Raw genomic sequence first — 6,727 nt, forward strand, 5'->3', positions numbered from 1 at the left:
AGGTTGAGAAGAAGAAGAAGATAACAGAGTGATGCAATGTAGTGTAAAGGAAACAAATCTGCTATGTCCTGCACAAAACCGAGAATTCCATCAACTTATTCTAACTGTGTGATTAAATCAACGAACAACAATGTAAACTTTAGAGAAAAATCGTGCATGGAGTTGGAATGAAGAAGTGCTGCTCAAGATCAGAATGCATGGATGGATCTACAATTGAAATGACTGTGTTGCAGCTTGCATGAAAGTATAAGACTGCGTTTTTTTGGTGGTTGGTATGGTCTACACCCCCAATCTCTAAACAGAGATGGCAGTGAGTGCACTGTCAACCTTTTCTTGGAGCTCTAATGAATACTAATCCTCCTACTCTAATCTAAGCAACTAAAAGCACTTGAACCATAAACTAATCCTACTCAATCACATAAAAGAAATCAAATCAGTAAACTGTAATTTCCAAATGCATGTCAAAACAGAGGAATGAAGTGCTGAAAGGAAGAACAAATAACAATACAAGGAAAAGGAGGTCTATTGCTCTCAGGTTGGGCCCTAACCTGAGAGCTATATCTCCCTTAATAACTTAGAATTAGATCCAGGTCTGCCTGCCTTTATTAAATAATCATGAGTCTAACATCATGCCAAAACTGGCTTACAAAAAGCAAAAACACCGAGCTGTAGCTCGTACTCAGAAATTGCAACAGTAGTTCCAAGGTTCAAAAAGCTCCTATCAAAGGCTACGACCTCAATATTTATACATGATGAGGATCAAGCTGGCTTCCTCAATCAGTGGAGCTCGGCTGTCCAACTAAAAGTTAAACTGTTGTTCCTGTAGAATCCGTTGGTTGCCTTTTAGCTCGGTGGGGAGAGCTGTTGGAGCTCGGAGTTAAGGTGGAAATCATGAGGAAGGTCATCAAGACTATGGACAACCTCCCTATAAACCCGCAATGCCACCTTGGCTATCTCCTTGTCTCCTTTTGCGTGGTCTTTGCTCCCTTTAATGCCAAAAAACATGAAATCATCATGTATTAGCCACATAGATATAATGCCTGCCCTTCTTCCTACAAATAACACGAATATACTAAGAAATGAATGCATAAGTGATAAAAGATGAAGGGTTGAGCAAGGTAAGTAGGCCAAATGAGCCCAAATTGTTACCAAAAATTGGGGCTCATCATCAGAATTGAAAGAAGCCAAAGAAAAATTGGCCAAGCTGGAAATAAGTTATGACAAGTCTAAAATGACTATTGCAGAAAAGGCAAGAGAGGTAAAGGCATTAGAGAATAAGGTAAAAGCATTGGAAAAAGATCTCTCTTTAGACAAGCCTCTGGGAGAAATCAAAAGCATTTTGTGGACTAATATCAGTGAATCAATTAGTAATATATGGAGATCTATTCAAATTATAAATGAATAGATTGATTTGATAGCAGCAGCCCAGGTGGAAATTCAAAGGGCTAGAAATTTGTTGGGACATAAGCCCGAATAGGCCAACAGGCTAATCCATTTTTTGAACACTAAAACCAAGGGAGAACTAGTAGCATTGGACATCAGAGACAGGACAGGCACCATCCTAACAATCAAAAGAGTCTTGACCATGAGAACCCTAATGCAGAACTTGGAGAGAAAGAGCCAAGATATGCAAATAGAGGTAAATTCTTTTGTAGAAAAATTTGCAGTTTTGCAGGAAAAAGGCTTGCCTAGTCTGTTGGGAAGTAATCAACGCCTACTGAGACAAGCTGAGTACCAACTCAGGTTGAATAGATATGCTACTGATCAACAAAATAAATCATCATCAAGTACTTCAGCAGAGAAGACCCTTCCATCTGGCCAAACTCTTTACACCAACTTAGAAAATCTGTTTTATATTGAGCATGAAGTACATCATCTTTTTATAGCCCAGTTGAACTTCTACAAGTACACAGACGCTGATGAAACTTTGATAAAGCTGCAAAGACATTAGTTGCCAGAAGAGCAGTGGTGGCAAAGTATGTTGGAAATCTGGTAAGCAGCTTTCAAACTTTTGTTTTTTCCAGAACACAACAGATATCATAAAGCTGAAAAAGGCAGCGGATAAGAATCACGCTGGGCAGCGGTCTATTAAAGCGCAATTAAAAGCACCCAAGAAAGCAAAGCTAGCAGTGCACAATATCAGCAAGAGCATCCACTGGCCGACTCTCTGAGCATGCAGTCAACGCATCTTACCAACTCAGTGGCCAGCACAAGCAGCACTTACTTCTCCATTTATTTCTTCCTGTTCCCAAGATCATTTACTACTCCTGTAGAGTAGGTAGAAGAAGTTATTGCTAGATATTATCTCATTGAGATATTTTGTAAACATTTTTGTACAAATACCTCCACAAGCAAAGTATTAGGGGTTGGTGATTCATTTCTGGAACTGCGTTGTAACTCTGAGAACTCTTCTGAAATAAAGTTGTTGGAATGCGTTGTTGCTGAACTCTCTGGTTGTGGAATTAATGGCAGAGGACTATGTTGCAGAATTCTCGAATTATTTCATGGATCAATAAGTCTTTTTAACTCATGTTTTACAGTTTCTGTGTTTTTATATATCATCTATGTTCATGATCTGAATAACAGGGAAAAAGAATAACCCAGAACTTGCTTAACTGTACTCTGTGTTCAATCTCTGTTATTTTTTATGTTTTCTTCAGAATTAGCATAAGCAAGAATTCTTAACTGCTCCTGTTTCCCCTGGTTCTTACATCTTGAATATAGCTAAGGAATTCTTAACTACTCCTTGGCAATATTCATCCACTTTCCCTCTGTCAACATGATGAAGGATTCTTGATTGCCCTTCACCCCCTGACTCCATTTCACCTGATTCCAGCTTACAAATTGTTCCATGGTTGATTACCTTGCTCTGTAGTTCCTCCCTCTGTCAAAGAAACCATATCCAGCAGTTCATCTTCATATACTCCATTAGCCCAATGGACTGAACTTCTCATATTTACACCCCTATTCTACTGAATGTCACCATCCAAAAATCAAACAAACCTTTGTACTTCATAACTAGCCTAATATACCCCAAAATAAAGCTAAACCATAAAGAGAGAGCCCTCTCTGGATGCAAATTGGCTAGAATCTACATCTAAAAGGTTGGTCTATGGTTACCTTGGCCATATTCCCTTTTCTTACAACTTTTGGGGAACAACCTGAGTGATAACATCATTGGCGACTCCACTGGGGATCTGAATGACTGTTTGTTACTGCTGTCTATTTTCTAAAGCTACAGATGGAGCCTGAAGTTAGCTAGGTAGCCTTTGAAACTGTTTTTGCTATGCAATTACAGGAGTAAATAAAAGCTGCTTCAGTCTATCTCCAGTCTAGTTTTAGGCTTTGAACAGTTGTCTCAAAGACTTGATCAGTTTCCTTTTTTCAATAGATCATTAGGAAAATTCAAGATTCTCATTGAAATTTCCTAGAAAGATATTGTCAAAAGCTGTGTTCTTCAAATATTTCAAGAAAAATAAATAAATATAGTTAGAAGCTGGCTCCAAAGAAGAACATCAGTTATACTAGATCAAATCTAGATCCAAATCCTCCACCTATCTTTGAAAATCCTAATTTGATCCCAAAGAGCCCTAGAAGCCGAGAAAATCAAGAAAAATCTGTAGATTTAAACCTTGACACACCTCAGCAGAACTCTATCCAAACTAATCTTACTGCTGGGAAATCACAAGTCCTTTCTTCCATTACTGCTGCTTCACCTAGTTCACCATTAGCACTTCAAAATACCTTCTCCACTCCCCCATTCACTGCACACATCTCAGCTGTTATCCCTGTTCTTCCAGCTGTTCCACTTTTCTCAGTAAATATGGCAAACCGATATGCTTCCCTGCAATTGCCCGCAAATCCAGGGGCTATGCCTCAAGATTATCAAAGAAAAATCACCTATTTTGAAGGTACTGGCACCTACACAGCTCAACAACATACTAAGAAAATGACAGATTATTTCGAGAACTATGAAATTGATGCTAATGATGTGAGAATGAAAATCTTTGTCCAAAGTTTAACTGGTGATGTTAGGACCTAGTTTAGGGCACTCCTTGTGAACACTATTGCTGACCCAAATTCCCTTTATCAAACTTTTTTAAACAGGTGGGAAAAGAAAAAGGACCCATTACATATCCTATCAGAATATCAAAGCTTGAAAAGAGGCCCACAAGAAACTGTTCAAGATTACTGTGCCAGATTTAACAATGTGTACAATGCTATTCCTCAGAACCTTAGACCTCCACCAGACTTGGCCTTGATCAAATTCCCTGATGGATTTGATTCTGACATGGCATATCAGCTGAGGGAAAGAGCTCCTCCAATCTTAGAAGACATGCAAAGTATAGCTATTAGTATAGAAGCCAATCTGATTTCTAAACGAGCTCGAGCTAGAGCTGAAAGACGGACTCCCTTCAAAGAAGAACCTTCTACATTTGAGCAAAAACTAGATGCAATTATTAAAGGAATGGATAGATTAGGTGATAGAGTAGAAACAATTGAGAGGAAATCCTCTTGGGATGGTCAACCAAGTATCACTGGAAGAAATCCAAACTTCATGAAAAATTAGAATCCTAATGCTGGAAAGGTTGGTCTTGACCAAAACATTAGACCTTCATTCCAGGAAAACTATGCTGAAACTTCAATCTATAGTGAGCGAATAGAGGACACTCAAGTTAATTTAATGGGTCTAAACAGTGAACAGTAAATTTTTTTGACCCAGGATGATCAAGAAGCTCACACCCTTAATCAGTTTCAAATCAAATCTGGGGAATCATTTGATTTTAGAGAGGGATATGATGCAGCTGTTTACGAGGTTCACAAGTAGTACAAATTAAGGAGCAGAACAATAGATGTCCCTAAAACCAACAAGCAGAAAGACACCAAGTAGCCTAAAAATTCAAAGGTTAATACTTCCCCTATAGAACTCCCTGCTAGAACAGACTTCAACCCTAAAGAACCAACGGTTGGGGACATATCAGATTTACAGCCATCAAACAGTCAGCCCTTCACTTCCTTTCCTCCCAAAGAAAATGCAAAGAAATCTTCTGAAATTAATTTTAAAGCAGATTAAATTCATAACAGTACTCCTGATAGAGAAAAACCATTGAAAACACAACAGAAAAAGAAAATCTTGCTCCCCGAAATGCAAAAGTTCAAATGGAAAAACCTTTCAATCTTGAAATCGAAATAGGCAAGTTAAAAATAGCAATTCCATTGTCAGAATTGGCTAAAAATGATGTCTATAGAGAACAAATCAGCAGGTTACTTCAAATTTCAGAAAACAAAGATGTAGTGAACGTTTTGGATGACCAGCTAGAATTAATTTTCAACCCTGAAGTAAATGGTAAATCAGTAGATGGAGGTGTTCCTCCTTTCTATGTAAGTCTAAACATTCACGACAAAGTACTTCACAATGCAATGTTTGATTCGGGAGCTTCCCATAATCTAATGCCTAAATCCGTGATGGAAAAGTTGGACCTAGATATCACAAGGCCATACAAAGACTTATTCTCTTTTGATTCCAGCCAAGTCAGATGTCTAGGCCTAATTAAAGATTTAAGTGTATCACTAGTACAGTGCCCTGCCAAAACTATTTTAATGGATGTAATGGTAGCTGATATCCCACTAAAATATGGAATGCTTTTGTCCAGATCTTGGGGTGCAAAACTCCAGAGATCTTTACAATTGGACATGTCCTATGCTACTATCTTAGTCTTTGGCCAGCCAAGGATATTGTACCGGGAAACTTTTATGAAGTACGTGGTCAGCACGCAAGAGAAAACCCAAAATTTTCCCATTTATTCCATGCATTCTGATATGAACTCTTTCATCCTATACAATGCTGAAATTTTCCCTCCAACTGATGACCAGATTCTAGCATCAACACAAGGGAAAAGCATAAATGAAGAATCTATTGCTCAAAGTCTAGAATTTGCTGAAATAATTGATACAACAGACACACAAGGGAAACCGTATGAGTTTGAAAATCCAAATATGCCTAAGAAGCAAATCTTTAAAACTCCTGATGTTAGTTGTAATCAAGAAATCCTATGGTACTTAGAGTTCGATGGATCAGTGAATAAACTAGGAGCTGGGGTAGGGATTTGGATACATAACATGCAAAATGGTCATGATAAAGGACATGCATATAGGCTGAATTTTAGATGTACAAATAACATGGCTGAATATGAAGCCCTCCTACTAGGACTCAAATTGATCAAAAGCCTAGGGGCAGTCAGGATATCAATTTTGGGAGACTCTGATTTGGTTATTCAACAAATGAAAGGCAACTTTCTCACAAATGACCTTAGGTTAAGAGCTTATAGAGGGGCAGCTACTGAAATACTCAATACCTTACTAGAATCACAGCTTACCAAAATTTCAAGGAACCACAATTTGCATGCTCACAGTTTGGCAACATTTGCTAGCACTTGTAAACTGCCATTTGAGCCTAATCATCATTTTACTGCTGAAATTAAACACAGGTCGACTGTACCAGGTAATGCAAAAAACTGGCAAGTGTTTGACAATGACACTCAGATCAATAATTTCCTAACTTTAAAAGAAGAATTCTCTATCACAAATATATACACAAGCACCATTTGTGAAGATCAGCAAATAGACAAAATTGAAAAACACATTTAAGCTAAAACAACAAATCAGATTTTGCATTCAACAATCTTCACCAGCAAAAAATTGCAAGAGCTGAAAGAAATAAACTTTG

The sequence above is a fragment of the Pinus tabuliformis genome, chromosome J, assembly GCF_031772625.1.
Source record: "Pinus tabuliformis cultivar Carrire ecotype Pingquan chromosome J, CPIR1, whole genome shotgun sequence".
In the NCBI taxonomy this organism is placed as follows: Eukaryota; Viridiplantae; Streptophyta; class Pinopsida; order Pinales; family Pinaceae; genus Pinus; species Pinus tabuliformis.